This window comes from Macaca mulatta, chromosome 15 (genome assembly GCF_049350105.2).
Source record: "Macaca mulatta isolate MMU2019108-1 chromosome 15, T2T-MMU8v2.0, whole genome shotgun sequence".
Taxonomy (NCBI): domain Eukaryota; kingdom Metazoa; phylum Chordata; class Mammalia; order Primates; family Cercopithecidae; genus Macaca; species Macaca mulatta.
Genome location: NC_133420.1, coordinates 58192739 through 58209075, shown reverse-complemented (window position 1 = coordinate 58209075; position 16337 = coordinate 58192739). Strand labels below are relative to the sequence as shown.

Here is a 16337-nt window from a genome sequence, read left to right as displayed (position 1 = left end):
TGCTGGGATTACAGGTGGAAGCCACCACGCCTGGCCCTGGCTACATATTTTATACAATGTCCCTCAATCTGGGTTTGTTAAGTATCTTCTCATGATTAGATTTATGTTATTCATATTGGCAGAGACATCATAGAAGTAATGCTGTGTTCTTCTTATTGAATCCTATTTTGTGTCACAAAATTTTGATGTTTTTCATCACTAATTACGTTCACTTGCTCAATTGAGGTACTTGTCGGCTTTTTATCTTTATAATCAGTAAATATTTTGAGGGACAGTACTTTGAAACTATGTAAATATCTTATTGTTTACTTTATCTGCTGCTAATGTAGCCACTCCAACTTTCTTATCACTCATTTCAGGCAAATGTTTTTCTATTATTACTTTCAACCTGTCTGTGTCTTTATATTTAAAGTGTATCTCTTGTAGCCAACATAAGCATCTCTAATAGACTTTCTTTTTTATCTAGTCTGACAATATCTGCATTTAATTGAAATATTAGTCCATTTACATTTATTGAATTCTTGATATGGTTGATTTTAAGTTTTTCATCTTACTATTTTTATTTTGAGCCAACTGTTACTGTTCCTTTCAATCTGTTTTCTTTTTCTCGTTTGGATTAGTCAAATTTTTAGTTTTTAATTTTAGTTCTTCACTTGGCTCTTTCCCTATACCTATGTATTATTTTTAAGAGGTTGCTTTAGGGTTTACAGTATGCATCTTTACTTACTGCATTGGAATATTATACTATGCCTCATAAAACTTAACTATATCATGTTATTGTTTTCCGGTAGCCATCGGTTCCGATGAGAAGTACACCATCATCCCTGTTGTTCCTATGTGTATAATGGTGGTGGTTGTTTTTCTGACTTCTTTCAATGTTTTCTTTTTTAGCTTTGATTTTCAACAGTTTCCCTGTCATGTGCATAGAGGTAGTTTTCTTTATATTAACCATGCTTTGGATTCACTGAGATTCTTGGACATAAAAGTTGATATTTTTACCAAATTTAAATCATTTCTCAAATACTCTTATCTGTTCCATTCTCTCTTCTTCTGGGACAAAATTACACATAATGTTAGATTTTTCTATATTGTCCTACAAGTCATTGAGGTTTTATTGATTTTTGAAAAATCTCTTCCTTGTCTTCAAATTTAATTATTTCTGTTGATCTAAACTGAAATTTATTGGCCTGGTCTTCTGTTTTTCAGTCTACTATTAAGTCTATGCTATGATTTTTACATTTCTGATATAGTAGTTTCCAATTCTAGAATTTCCAGTTGATTCTTTTTATGTAATTTTTCTCTGCTGAGATTCCCTCATTTGCTTGGTAATTATGACCATCTTTTTCTGTTAAGTCTTTGACCATATTTATAAAGCTATTGTAAATTCTTTGTGTGCTAATTCCAACATCTGGGTTATCTTAAGATCTATTTATTTTGTTTTTTCTCTTAAAATTGAGTCCTGTTTTTCTGTTTGTTTGCACATGGAGTAATTTTTTATAGTTTACTCAGAATTGTGGATGATACCTTGTAGGGACTCTTGATTCTGTTATCTTCCTCTAAAGAATGTTGACTTTTTGTTTTGTAAAAGTTAAAGCTGACTAATTACACTGAACTTGTTGAATGTCTCGGTTTTTCCCTTAGTCTAGTTGAATCTATTAGACCAGGTCCACAGTCCTGGTACATAGTCGATACTTCTAAGGCATGGCCCTTCTGAGATTTCAATGGGAAATCTGAACTCCAAATTCTACCCCTGTGCCTGGGGTAGTAGCTGAAATCTCTGATCAGCTCTTCAACTTTCTTTTTGTGGGTTTCTGCAGACATCTTGGAGTCTCCCATACATTGTCAATTCAGGGATCAGCCAAGGATTTTAAGGGAGTCTATATGCATATATGGGGCTTCACCTCTTTGGTTCTTTTTTTTTTTTTTTTTTTTTTTTGAGACGGAGTCTCACTCTGTTGCCCAGGCTGGAGTGCAGTGGCCAGATCTCAGCTCACTGCAAGCTCCACCTCCCGGATTTACGCCATTCTCCTGCCTCAGCCTCCCGATTAGCTGGGACTATAGGCTCCCGCCACCTCACCCGGCTAATTTTTTGTATTTTTTAGTAGAGACGAGGTTTCACCGTGTTAGCCAGGATGGTCTCGATCTCCTGACCTCGTGATCCGCCCGTCTTGGCCTCCCAAAGTGCTGGGATTACAGGCTTGAGCCACCGCGCCCGGCCCCCTCTTTGGCTCTTTTACCCATCTCTTTTATTCCATCATTCTAATCTGTTTTACCACATTCTAATGTCTAATCAACTGAAGTAACCTACCAATCTTTCTGATTCAAGCCTTTGCCCTCTTCAAACCATTCTTCACACTGCCGCCAGATTTCATTCACTCATTTATTCATTTAACAAATAGTCAATGAGTGCTTTCCTAAAAGATAATACTGTCAAGCAGTCAAGCTACTACAGCTGCTAGGCTGGCTTGCCACATAGATTCAGCTGGTAAAAAGACTATAAGTCCAAATTGATTTAGACAGTTTATTGCTTATGGCACAGCAGGCAGCATGAGCTTCATGTTTGCGTTGGTTCTCCTTGCCCCCAAGTCCCATAAGGGTGGTATGGACCCTTTGCAGGTCCAGATAGATGCTGCAAAGGCAGAGGGTCAGTGTCATACCTGAGGAAACTTGAACTTAAAAAACCTCCAATCTTACATCAAGGCTGTGAGCAAACCTGCCTATCCTTTGCCACCAAATGAAACATTATCTTTATTATCCTGGTTAGCAAACAAATCTGTCCTCTAACCTGAAGGGAGGTACCATTTCTAGCTTCCAAAGCAACTAGTTATGCAGACATCTTTGAAAAGATAGTCCAAATTACCAGATATGCAGAAACGTGATGGAAAGTTGCTTCCAAACAAGTACAAGGAGAAAGCAAACCACTTAGGTCAAGTTTTGAGATTGATTTCAGAGATATCAGAAACGCGTGCATGTGCTCCCCAACCCCAGTTATCATTCTCCTTTCCATCTGCAAAGATAAAAGAATCTCAACCACTTGCTAATTATAGACATAAATTTCCACGAAAGATTTTAAATATTTCATCCCACAACAAGATATAAGACTGGAAACCAGAATTACCTTGGAAGTGTTGGGCTAGCTCTCCTTTACACTAAACTGGAAAGGTATAGACTGCAAAAGCAGGCATTACCTGTTTATAATTAGCAATTTATATATACTTTAAACAACTATCCAAAGGAATTGAGTTAGGTATAATCAGAAGAGGAAGAGACTCGAGATATGCACTACTGTGGTTCTAGCTACAAGGGCCTTACACCCAAGATAAGGAGAAGGGGCACATATACTTAAAGAGGGCATAATCTTACATGCCAGTGTTAGTATGCTGAGTGTCCCATACAAGCGAGTCTGGCCATAGTGCTCATATTCAGAGGTGGGAACAATCATTAGGGGATGCTTTTCTAGAACATTTCAGTTTCCATTATTCTTCTGACTGGGTGTTGAAAAGCAGTTATTACAATAGTTTTTTTTTTTTTATTTTGACTTCCTGATGCATCTGCAGATGTGCACTGAACTTAATACTGTAGTCACAATGATGGCTTTACATCATTCAGGGAGTCATTCCTTAAGCCTAGCTAGAGTCCTTCCACTTACTTTATAAGTATATAATTCCCTGTATTAAAGTCTTTCCTGCCTAAAATACCTAAATGGCTTCTGTTTCCTGTACTGAACCTGCCTAATACATGGAGGAATTGAAATTTCAGGTGGGTCTTAAAGAAATGGTCAACTTTTGACATAGAATGAGAACCCAGAGAGAACTTCAGGCAGAGGGAATAGAGTGAGCAAAGATTAAAAGGCAGAAATGGCCATGGCATTTTTGAGAACCATTGAGGAAGCTGATTACAGAAGAGAATGATAGAGTTTCCTATTATACAAATTTCTTTATTTCCTATCGAATCCTAAATTTTTTCATCTCTTTTCCTTTTCCACTTCCTTTTTTTCTTTCTGTCTTCCCTCTCCTTTCTTTCTGTGTATCACTTGTCTACCCCTTTAACCTTCCATGTCACACAGTAGCATTCATAGACATTGCTTACTTATTTTGGTGGTTAAGTTGCTGCACCTCCAAAGTTTTTGTTCTTTCCACTGAATATTCCACTATTAGGTCAGAAGGCTCATTCTTGAACTTGGCTCTATTACTAAGCAGACTCATTCATAAATTTAGTCTCCTTAGACTAACTAGATTTATTGTGGGCTATCAGAAATCCTAGATGTGCATGACTGCACTTGGAAGCTTTGAGCTTTACAGCCCTGTTTACTGCCACCTGATTCTAACCAGAACAATATCTCTTATCCATTGGCAGAAAAGAGTTAAGGATGTGATAGGGAATTTGAGTTAGTGGTGGGCATGAAAGTAATGTGATGGGCTTGTAGAAGATGAGTGCAAGGCATGTTGGAGGCAATAACATAGATATTTCACCGTAGCTCTCAGAAAATTGTATCTCCTGAGGTACAAAACATAAAATCCAACATACATTTGATGTTTAGCATCTACAGCATTTGGTGAGCCATTGTGAAGCACATACCAGTTACTTTTGATAAAGTGGCTTGAAAGAAGTCTTGATTTTTTAAAAAATTCTTGCTTCAAACATACCACGTAATTTTGTTTTCCTGCCCCATTTTCTGTTATTCATTCTCAATGTTTTATATTGCCTGTTACTCAGTAGCTTGACTTCTTGTTGTTAATAACTGTAGTCTCAGGTAACTTTTTCTTTGGCTTTGTGAACATCTTTTTCTCAAGTTAATTTTATCCAGGCTAGGTATTTAGCAGCTCTGTGTTTCTTATAAAAAGAAATACAAATTATAAAAGCTAAAATGAACCTTGAAAAGCATTTAGTGCAGCATTTCCCAAAGCTTACTTTTTTTTTTTTTTTTTTTGAGATAAAGTCTCACTCTGTCATCTAGGCTGGAGTGCATTGGCACGATCTGGGCTCACTGTAACCTCGGCTTCCCAGTTCAAGCGATTCTCCTGCCTCAGCCTCCCAAGTAGCTGGGATTATAGGCATGCACCACCATGCCCAGCTAATTTTTGTATTTTTAGTACAGACAGTGTTTTACCATGTTGGCCAGGTTGGTCTTAACTCCTGACCTCAGGTGATCTGCCCGCCTCAGCCTCCCAAAGTGCTGGGATTACAGGTGTGAGCCACTGCACCCAGCCCCAAAGCTTTTTTCTTAAAGTAATATTCCCATGTATGTTGTGTAAAAAAAAAAGGGTTCCATGGTCAGATAAGTATAGGAAATACTGCATGGTTCCTCCTTGAAAATTTAGCATGTATAAGCATTCTAGAAGCTCTGAGAAGTTGCACAGTAACGAAACCCATTAATTTTTTAAGTCTAAAATTTCTCATAATCATTTGATCCCAATACCTTTTTTTTTCAGCATAAACTAACAGTACTTAAGGAAACAGTGATCTGTAAAACACTTTGATAAATAAAATACTAGTTTATAGCTTAATTGAATTTCCTTATTTCACAATTGAGGAAACTGAGGCCCAGAAAGTTGTTACTCATCACATCTAAAAACAATGCCTTACACAAAGTATGTACTCAGTAATTGTTTGATAAATTGAATGATATATTTATGTTTAGATAACTAGTTAGAGCCAGGACGAAAACCCAGCTCTCCTGACAAGTTAGACCTATAGCATTTAATAATGATAATGCAGTTCATTTCTATTCACTGCTATTTAAGCTGATGACAAAAACATTTTATAATTGCTATTTAAAAAAAGCATCATATGCTGGTTTAAAAGGCAAACTAAAGAAGTTGAATAGTTGGCTGATGTTTTAAATCGATGTAGACAACAGTTATCTATCTCTTTAGTTTTTAACAGTGTCAAATACTGGTCTCTTGATATTGTTCAGAGCACTCTGGGTTTTGAAAAACCAGTTCAAGTATGTGCTAAGGCATCTGAAAGGGGAATTTTCTGAAGCTTTTTCTATTCCCATGATTCTCACAAAATTCTTCAATTCATTCTAGTCTAGAAAGTAATGGATCTTCCATAAAGATGTGCTAATCCCAAGGTGATCACAAAAAAACAGATTTTCCCACCTCTGAACAGGTTTCCTTTTTTGTTGTTGTTTCGCTACTTTTTTTTAAGTATGTATGCTTTGTGCGTTATACCCAAAATAATGTTTCTTTTTTATATAAAATATTGTGCTATATATAAGAAATACTTCAGGATTTCTGTGTTTTAGGACTCCATTTTGGCATGATATTTTTTGGTCGTTACCTACTTAGCTATGTCATATTTTAATATCACCAAAGAAAATATCTTAAAATGAAATTCTTGAATTGCGCTTGACCTTTCTGGTTGACAGTCAGCTTAAATTATATAGTGTCTCCCATTATCTCACAACAGATGTCATCTCTTAGGAATGCTTCCTTTCGTAGAAGAAGACACTGTGACAATAGGAAAGGGATGTGGGGTGAAAAAAAAAGTCGTGTATCTTTTGTTTATCTGCAAGTCTGTGCATAGTTTTTATTGCTGAAAATAAACATGTATCATGATTGGTGTATGGGGGTTCACATTAGTATCAGAAGTTTTTATGGCCACTCTGCTGGTGACCCAGTATATTGTGCTGTGTTTTCTCAACTGCCTTTGTAAACACAGTAGCCTTAATAGATCATTTTGAAAGAAGCTGCCATCCTGCTGCATCTGTTGGTAGCCTTTCTCAGGTTTCTGACATATCCTTAATCTGATGCTCAGCCTTGTCATTTGGATCAATAGTAAACTAGATAAGATGTCTTCTACTTGCAAGGCTATGGCTATAAAAGGTATTTGAAAAATAAATTCACTTTTTATGTCCATGCCACAAACCTGGGGAGTACTAATTTGTCATTTGTCTCTCCATCTGTCTGTAAACAGTCAGTTAAATTGGTTATTGATGAGAATAAGGTGAATTATACTTGAAACAAGAGTAATATAGAAATAAACTTCATAGTAAATGTCTTAGATTCATACAAAAATATGACATATTTTGGCTGTTGTCTTAACTTTAATCTCTAATTTGGAATAATGAGCAATTTGTTTTATATTTTCTATTCCAAATCATCAATAATAATAATAATGAATTATAATTATAAATTATACTTTACAAACCACTCACATATAGTATTTAATCCTGATAACCTCTATAACTATCCATTTTACAATTTGTAAAGCATTTGTTATTTATTCAAAAATGTTTATCTAGTGCCTACTATAAATGAGGCACTGTGCTAGGCACTACAAATTCTCTGTACAAAAAAAAAATTGTGATGATAGAACATGTTAGACTTGTAGCATTTTAATGTTAGAAGGAATCCTAGAAATCATCTACTATTAACTTCTCGTTTTACAGGAAACTAGATCATAAACAGTTTGTGAATCATGCTCAACCAGCTATTTAGTGACTTTTTTTCTATTATAGGATATAAACAGATAATCTTTTAAAAGTAAACCCATAGTTTAATCTTTTTGAATTTATATTTCCTCATCTAAGTAGTGAGAATAATTCTGGCTTTCACAACAAGAATACTGTGAATATTAAGTAAGGCATAATTAGGGAGCATTTTGAAATGTAAATGTAATCTAAGGATAAAAATCAACTCCTAGACAAGAGACAGGAAAAGAGTATGTAGAAATGTAAACTGCAGTTACCTCAGGTTTAAGAGGTGTAGGCTGATCATTGTTTTCTTCTTTATACTTTATTTTTGAAATTGCTTTAATGGACATATTATTTTTATAATAAAAATTTGAAGTTATTTTTCTTTTTTTCTAACTTTATGTTGTCACATAATCTCAAATTTACAGAGAAGTTTCAAGAACGGTGCAAAGAATTTTCGTATACTCTCAAATTCCCCAAATGTGCACATTTTGACACGTGTGCTTTATCCTTCTCTCTACTTTCCCTTGATATATGGGAATGTGTAGATATTGCCTTCTGAATCATTTGGGGTAACTTGCAGGTACGATACTTCTTTGCCTCTAAATCTTCAGTGCATAGTTCCTAAAAACAAGGACGTTCTCTTATATAACCACAGCTCAATTATCACAATCAGGCAGTTAACATAAATAACATTATGTCATCCAAAAATCTTACTTAGATTTTGCCCATTGTCCCAACAATGTCATCTGTTACAAAAAAAAATCCAGGATCAGGCATTGCATTCAATCATGATGTCTTTTTAGTCTTCATTAATCTGCAACAGTTTCTCAGTTTTTTGTGTATGTACATGTATATATGATATTCACATGTTCTAAGTATACAGGCCAATTAAATTGCACAGTAGCCTTCCTTTTTAATTTGTCTGATATTTCCTTATAATTAGGTTCAGTTTATGCACTTTTGGTAAGAATACCACAGGAGTGATGTTGTGTTCCTCTCAATGCCTCTTATCAGGAAGCATGTGTCATCAATTTGTCCCAGTAATGGTGTTAACTTTGGATTATTCACTTGAATAAAGCAGCTCCTGCCAGGTTCCTCTGCTGTGACATCACTATTTTTTCCGTTGTAACTATAAATAATAGGTATCTTGTGGGAGCTAATTTGAAACTATGTAAATATCCTGGGACCCCTCAAACCCACTCTATTGTTAGCATCCTTTGACCACTCACACCTGAGTTGGTTATTATGATGATGGCTGCCACATGAGTTATTTATTTATTTATTCATTCATTCTTTTTTTATTTTTTGTTTATTTATTTATTTTTGAGGCAGAGTCTCAGTCTGTCACCCAGGCTGGAATGCAGTGACACAATGTCGGCTCACTGCAACTGCTGCCTCCTGGATTCAACAGACTCTCATGCCTCAGCCTCCTGAGTAGCTGGGAATATAGGCATGCACCACCATGCCTGCTAATATTTTTCTTTTTAGTGGAAACGGGGTTTCATCATGTTGGCCAGGCTAATTTCAAACTCCTGACCTCAGGTGATTCACCCGCCTCAGCCTCCCAAAGTGCTGGGATTATTGGCGTGACCCACTGTGCACAGCACACAACTTATTTTTAAAACCACTGCTTATTTAAGATATACAGTTAGATGTATACTTTGATGAAAACTATAAAAATCCCCTCTCTTGTTAAACAAAAAAACTAAAAAGGGTTAGAAGAGTTTTCACAGAAGTGCTAGCAGAGCTTGTGTTAGGCTTAGGGTAATAAAATTGTCGGTAAACTTTTTTCTTACCTTGTTTTCCCAAATTTTAATAGTTTTTCGAAATTTTCAACATATGCAAAATGTATAATTTCTAATTTTTGATTGGGTTTCTAAAATGTATGTTTGTTTATTTCCGTTTGGTCCACAAAGAGCTTGAGGGAGATACTAAAACTTTGATTTCAGAATTATAGTGTGCTTGCACTTGGAAGAACAGTTAGATTAGAGTTAAAACATAGCTATACCAAACAGGACATCTACCCTGGCATAAATTACAAATTGACACACCTAAAATAGTCTTTCATCTGCAAATCTTTATTTTTCACTTCAGCCACTAAGCTGTAGCATTATGCTTTCTCAACTCAGTTGCTTCTCTTAGTTTCAAATAAAAAGGTCTAGAATGGTGGCAGACAGATGAGGAGCAGTATAGAGTTCAGGGATTGATTTGCAGATGGAGGTATGTTTTGATATAATTTTTTAAAGATGGCTAAATTGGAGACTAGAAGATAACAGTTTTGAATTCAAGCATCATCACTGTGAGGATTTAGGCTACCATTTTGAAAATGGATACTAGTTACTAAGTTAGATTACTAGTTATGCTCAGCATTTGATTAAACCCTTTAATGAATGGCCTGAATGAAGTTCAGTAAAGGTTTTTTAGTATAATTGAATTTACTTATACATTTGTCTGTATATTTGTCTCTTTCCACCATCCAAGAAATCCCATCCATAGTATGGAACTGAAGTAGAGAACGCAACAGATGGATTCAATCAGTTGTTTGAAACAGTTCCCCCAAAGGCACACATCTTCACAGAGTAGGTGAATTGATTTTTCTAAACTGCATGCTAGGATCAATAAAATTAAGGTACATTGTTGGAAAACTAAAGATGGAGCCTACAAGACTTGGGGTGCTTCAAAGGAACCAGGAATTAGAAAAGATTTGTTGCATTTAGCTTCTGAGTTTAATATTAAAACATGATATTTTAATAACTTGCTTGCAGTGTTACTGAGAAGGCAGGTCAGGGTCAGTAAAGAGAACAGGCTACACAGATTATCATGCACATCAAACAATGAGAACATTAGGAGCAAATGAAAGCTATTTTGTTTACAGAGACTATTTTTATGATAAGAGGAGAGCAATTACGGTATCTGAGAAAGAAACCAATATTTGTTGAGTACTCGTTGTACACTAGTCACTTTTTTTCTTTTTTGCCAATGGGAAATCTGAGCCTTTGAGAAGTAGATTGCTCACAGTTATTAATAATATAGCCAATGAAGTACCCAGATCTGACTGGTTCCAAAATCTATTTTCTTTTTATCACACCATACTGCCTCCCCATGGGGTAGCATTTCTGGATCCCCTAAAGCGAACATCAATATGCTAGGAAAATGAATTACTTGTACAGTATTGGGGAAAAGGAAATGGATGTAAAAACTATTACCCTGTGGTTAAGGAAAATAAAAATTATTAGAAATTAAGTCATTGTTGAGTCAGTTAGAATAAAAAACATTTAGTTTTGAAGTAACTATAGAGAGTGGGTCTTCTGCCTTTTAGAATCATAGAGTCAAAGAACATTAAGCTGGGTGGGCTTTAGATCATAATCCACCCTCCTTATTTTTCATGTGGGAGGAAACGGAGGCTAGGAAAAATTCAGTGATTTGCCTTTGGGTGTGGAGGTGTTCTGGCTGAGACCTCTCTCATGTCACTTCCTTGCTTAAATCCTTCAGTACTACTTCAGAAGACTGAAAGGAAAACCCAAACTCCTTGACCTTGCACTTCTCATCATCGAGTTCTTGCTTATCTTTTTGGCTTCAGCGTCCTGTGTCCCCAGTTCTACTCTATCCTCAGACATACTGTGTATTTAAAGCTTTCATTCTAGTCACCTCTTTTTCATCCTCCACACACAATATCCTTGCACATTCAGCTTCCTTCCTACTTTAAGCTGACTTAATTGCATATACTTTCAACATGCAGCTCAGGCACTGTTTTCTCCAAGAAGCTTCTACTGACCCCTCAAACCTGGGTTAGGTGCCCCTCTAAAGAGTTCTTAGGACCGTGTGTCTTTACCTCTATCATAGAACTGATCTCATTGTACAACAGCAGTGAATAGCATTGCATATGGTTTCACTTTCTATTATGGTCAAAGTGAGGGATAGTGTGGGAGTTATTGGAGCGTGTAATAAGTGGATCTAAGAGACGTGATATACACAACTTACTAATGTTGGCTTCAGAATATCCATATAGGAGGAGCTTATGGGGACAAATTGATTGGAAGGGGTGGGAGTAACATTTGAAGCTGTCTTTATATAGCACTTTATATAAAATTCAGAAAATACTTATTGCCCTCCATATCAAAGAAATTGGGAGCAGGAACAAGATGGAGACATCGAGGAGTGCCGAAGTGTTAGTGATCCTAAGTTAAGATCCTGTTCAACTGCCATCTCTTTCATGAAGTCATCCTGTTCTAACCCCTTCCCTTCTTCACAAGGACATCTTGGGGAGTTCACAAGGAATGACTTTTAAGTGCATCCTCTATCCTGTCTCTGTGGTCTGTTTTTGTACCCTTTTTATGCATTCAGCCTTCCTTGCTTATAATATTGCATTGCATACGAGCATACATCTGTATAAAGCTTCCCCAACCCTTAGCATAGAGTCTGATACTGACTAATTACATCAAAAATAACCATGGAATGTTGAATTAATGGTTTAATTAGGTCAGTGCTTCTCAATGCCAGTTGCATTTTTTAATCACCTACTGAAAATTTAAGAAATATTAATTCCAAAGTCCCAGAAATTCTGATTTTATTGATCTAGGATGGGAACAGACTTTTTTATTTTAAGCTCCTAAGGACTGAGAACTCCTAGATTAGGTTCTTTGTTTAAATAGTGGTTCTCAAAGTTTAGGATTCTAGACCAGCGACACCAGCACTTCCCAGAAACTTGCTACAAATGCAGATTCTTGGTCCCCACACCAGGCCTAGTGAATGAGAAACTCTGGGGGAGGGCCTCTGTATTTTCAAGGCCTCCAGATGATCTTGATGCATGCTAGAGTTTGAGAACTACTTTTGCTAGAGTTTAAGACCAAAAAAAAGTTGTCCTTAAATAAAATACCAACTGTGAGAAACCAAATATACTTTATAATCATCCCAAAAGGTTGTACCAATTTAAAGCACCACTCTAAATAAATGAGAGTACCTCACAAGCACAACAGAATTATCCTTGTGGAAATAAGCATCCCAGCATTATTATAACTTTTTTCAGTATGTATTTTTGGTTAGTTTCCTATATGTAAAAGGCTCTCCAATGAAGGGATTAATTTTCATAATAATCTAAATAGGCTATATTAGTCAGGAAGAGCACATGAAAAATCTGGCATTGGATAAGGAAGCCTCAGAGTCAAGAATACCTTTCCATAATTTCCTCTCATAGAGAAAAGCCTTTTTTTGACAGTAACATTTTCTCCTTCTTTCATTTGTGCTGTTTGACTACGTGCCACTTGATAGCTCTGTCTATTCCTATGGAAACCAAGTTAGTGGATGGAGCCAAGGCTTGGAGAAGGCATTGGGGGAAAATATTAGAAGAGTTCAGCCACAGAGCAACTAAAGATGTTGCCTTTCCCTCAGTCAAATCTTCTTTGAGAGCCAGAACCTATTTCAAGCCAGAGAGATGTTCTTGGCTGATGTATTGTCTAGCTGCTCTGCCAGATGGATGAACATCTTAAACTTGGAAAATAGCAAATAAAGCTCCTATTCTGTCTTTGGAGCACATTCTTAGCCTTTGCTTAGAGAATTGTCAAATAACTAAAAAATATATTTTTAAAGGTTCGCTTAAGATGGCAGGTTAGTGATGTGGTTCTCATCATATTTGTTAAGTACTTAGAAATTTTAGCAATAAAACACAGAATTAAGCCTTGACAATCAGAAGTTTAAGTAAAGAGGAAGAATGCCAGTCACTGGAAAAAGCAATGCAGATTTCGTTTCATTTCTGTAGCTCAGTGAATTTATGTCTTTCATGAGTTGATTGCTGTAATTTTTTGCTTCCCTATAAAATCACTTTAAAGACTAAGAAACCAGAGTACAAACAGACATCTAAATCAACTGAGATAAGAAAATAATCTAAGCATACAAGAAGGCACTCTCCTTTCTAATCCATTTCTACTCCACATTTTATATGGCAGTGGTAACTAACTCATGATCGCATTGTACTGAGCCATTTATGTGGATATTTATATTATGTTTGTATTTCAAGAAGGGCGTAGAGATTCATATTTCCAGTTTATATTCTTTGATTTATATCACAAAATTAATGTCTTCTGAGAAAACAATTGAGGCAACTATTAATACAGATGCCTCATAAATCTATATCTTGAATCTAGCCATCTCTTCTAATCTTCAGATCTATATATATATCTGCCCCCCACTCCCAACCTTTTCTTTTTGCTAGACCTCTCTGCATAGATTCCCTTCAGGTGCCTCAAACTTCACTTTAGGAAAAAAAAAAAAAAAAAAAAAACTCAAAAATTTTCATCCCTAACCCTATTTTTTCTTCCATCTCTTCAGTTGTTGGCAGCACTCTCCATCTGGTAGCCATTCAGGAATCTTCTTATGTATTTCACTGATCTGTTCCCTTATTTCTATTTAACTCTCAACATTTCTATTGTGGATTGCTGTAATAACCCCCTTACTGCTCTGCTTGGCCTAAAGATTTGTTCCCCTCAAATCAGTGCTTCACATAACCTCCAGTGTCTTTTCTAAAAACCCAAATCAAGTCATGTCATTTCCTTCATAAATCTTCCCTTTTTCCTGTCTTAATTTGCTTGGGCTTCTATAACAAAAATACTTTAGACTGGATAGCTGGAACAACAGACATTTATTTCTCACAGTTCTGGAGGCTGGAGAGTCCAAGATCAAGGCACTAGCAGATTCTGTGTCTTGTGAATGCCTGCTTCCTGCTTCGTAGATGGCTGTCTTCTTGCTGTATCCTCATATGACAGAAGGGAGTGAAAGAGCTCTCTAAGGTCTCTTTTTAGGGGTACTAATCCCATTTATGAGCTCCACCCTCGTGATGTAATCATCTTCCAAATGTCCTGTATCCTAATACCATCACATTGACAGTTAGAATTTCAACACATGAATTGGTGGGGTGGGGGTTGAGGGGACATATATTCAGTCTATAGCACTCCTTTTCACCAATATGATCAACTTTAGGCTCCTTATCATAACATATTAGACTATCCATTTTATAACCCCTGCTCACCTCTCCAATCTTACTTTTTACTTCTTCTTACAGTGCATTTCTTTTCTTTTTTCTTTTTTTGAATTAGAGAAAGGGTCTCACTCTGTGGCTCAGGCTGGTTTCTAACTCCTGGGCTCAAGCAATCTGCCCACCTTGGCCTCCCAGAGTGCTGGTTTACAGGCATGAGCCACCATACCTGGCCCTTACAATGCATTTCATATTACAATGATATTGAATTATTTGCAGAGTTTGAGGTGTGATTTTACCCTAAATATAAGCTAAGAAGTTAGTCTGTTACTGTTTCATGGATGCTGACAATAGATATGAGACTCTGGGGTCAGAGACAAAGTTGTTTATTACTCACAACACAGCAGAAAGAATGAGCACCACCTCTATGCTTCCCCTACCCCCAGAGAACATGTGGAAGTTGCAGAGGCTGCACACAGTGGGTTTTATTCACAAATGAGGAACACCAAGCTTCAGGAATCTGCCACTTTTATAGTAAGCACTTAGTAAACCCAGAGGAAGACATTATCTCCTCTCTCCAGTTGCTTGTTGCAAACACAACCCTGAAAAATTACCTAAGTAAAGAGTGGCCAAGACTTTGCATTCTTGGCATACCCAGTAAGAACATTTAGGAATGCTTCAGGCCCATGGTAGATTGACTCTTCCAACAACTCACCCCTCAGCCCAGCATTGTCTTGACATGAGTATGCCACTACATCAGCTACTCTTATTAATCTTACCAAGAGAGACAAGGACCATCACTTTAATTTGTCTCATACAGCACTTAACAAGACTCCAAGTAGCAGGATAAAAACATACTGTAATACTGGCTTCAACTATGTCTCTCAGTATCTTGGACTAAATCAACTGTGAATAAGCCCCAGAGGAGAAAGTAGATCTTACTTTATACAACTAGGATGTAATCTAAGGCTGGTCTATTATTTATTGTGACCCATACAAGGGAATTTAGACTGACATGCTAATCTTTGGCCTCACTGCAGATAGTTACAGGAGGTGCTATATTACAGAGGCCAAAAAGCAACCCCCAAACTCAAAGGTGGAATATACCATGGCCTACTCTTTCCTACATACAAACATACAGCCTGAAGAGGCACAATTCACTTTATTTCAGGATTTGACATTAAACTCGGATCACCATTACATTCATTTGTCTAAGCCACATGGGCAATATCACCAATAGTTGTTGCTTCAATTGCCATGCATGGCATAATCCAAAGCTTCTTGCATGTCAGAAGAAGCGTATGGATTTGTATACATCAGGTTAAAATAAGGTTGTGCCAGTCCCTCTACTTCCATGTATACAAGAGGGTCCACATTCAGGAGCTGTCATTGATGGTATCAAGCACAACAAAAGAATTAAGAACCACCAATGCCCATGTGAATTTTTCTGTTTCATAGCAAGCACATGGTCAGAGATGACATAGAAGCAGGTCAGATGGCTGGCCTCAGCTGCTGTTTGATTCAGGTAGCTAACTATATCTTTGTTTTGCCAGGATGCACTTGTGGATCCAGAGGACAAAGAAAGTATTAATTGTCCTCCCCATCCCTGTACCTCTGAGGTCTCACATGTTCCCTTCCTAGGGAATGAAGTTGTTGCTTTCCTTCTTTGGCCACAGAGTTAATGTGTCCCGGTCCCTTAGATATAACTTCGCCTTTTCTCCAACTGCCCTTACTTGCGCCCATACCTTGTAGAAGGGTAAGAGTGCATATGGGACAAATGTAGAAACCTATTGTCTTCCATTTTGGCCTATGTGGACCACTATAGAAGGACTCAGTGAGCAGGGCACTCAATCAGATGATCATTATGGATATTTATGATCTGGGACCATATCAGTTGAACAAAATGAATCCAGGTGGGTAAACCAGAATTAGGCTTGAATCTCTAAG

General features: G+C 36.8%; 1 protein-coding gene across 12 annotated transcripts in view; it reads left to right on the top strand.

Moving 5' to 3' along the window:
- Nucleotides 1-16337, top strand: part of INVS (inversin) — a 236930-nt gene that overhangs the window by 94368 nt on the left and 126225 nt on the right. The window lies entirely within an intron of this gene.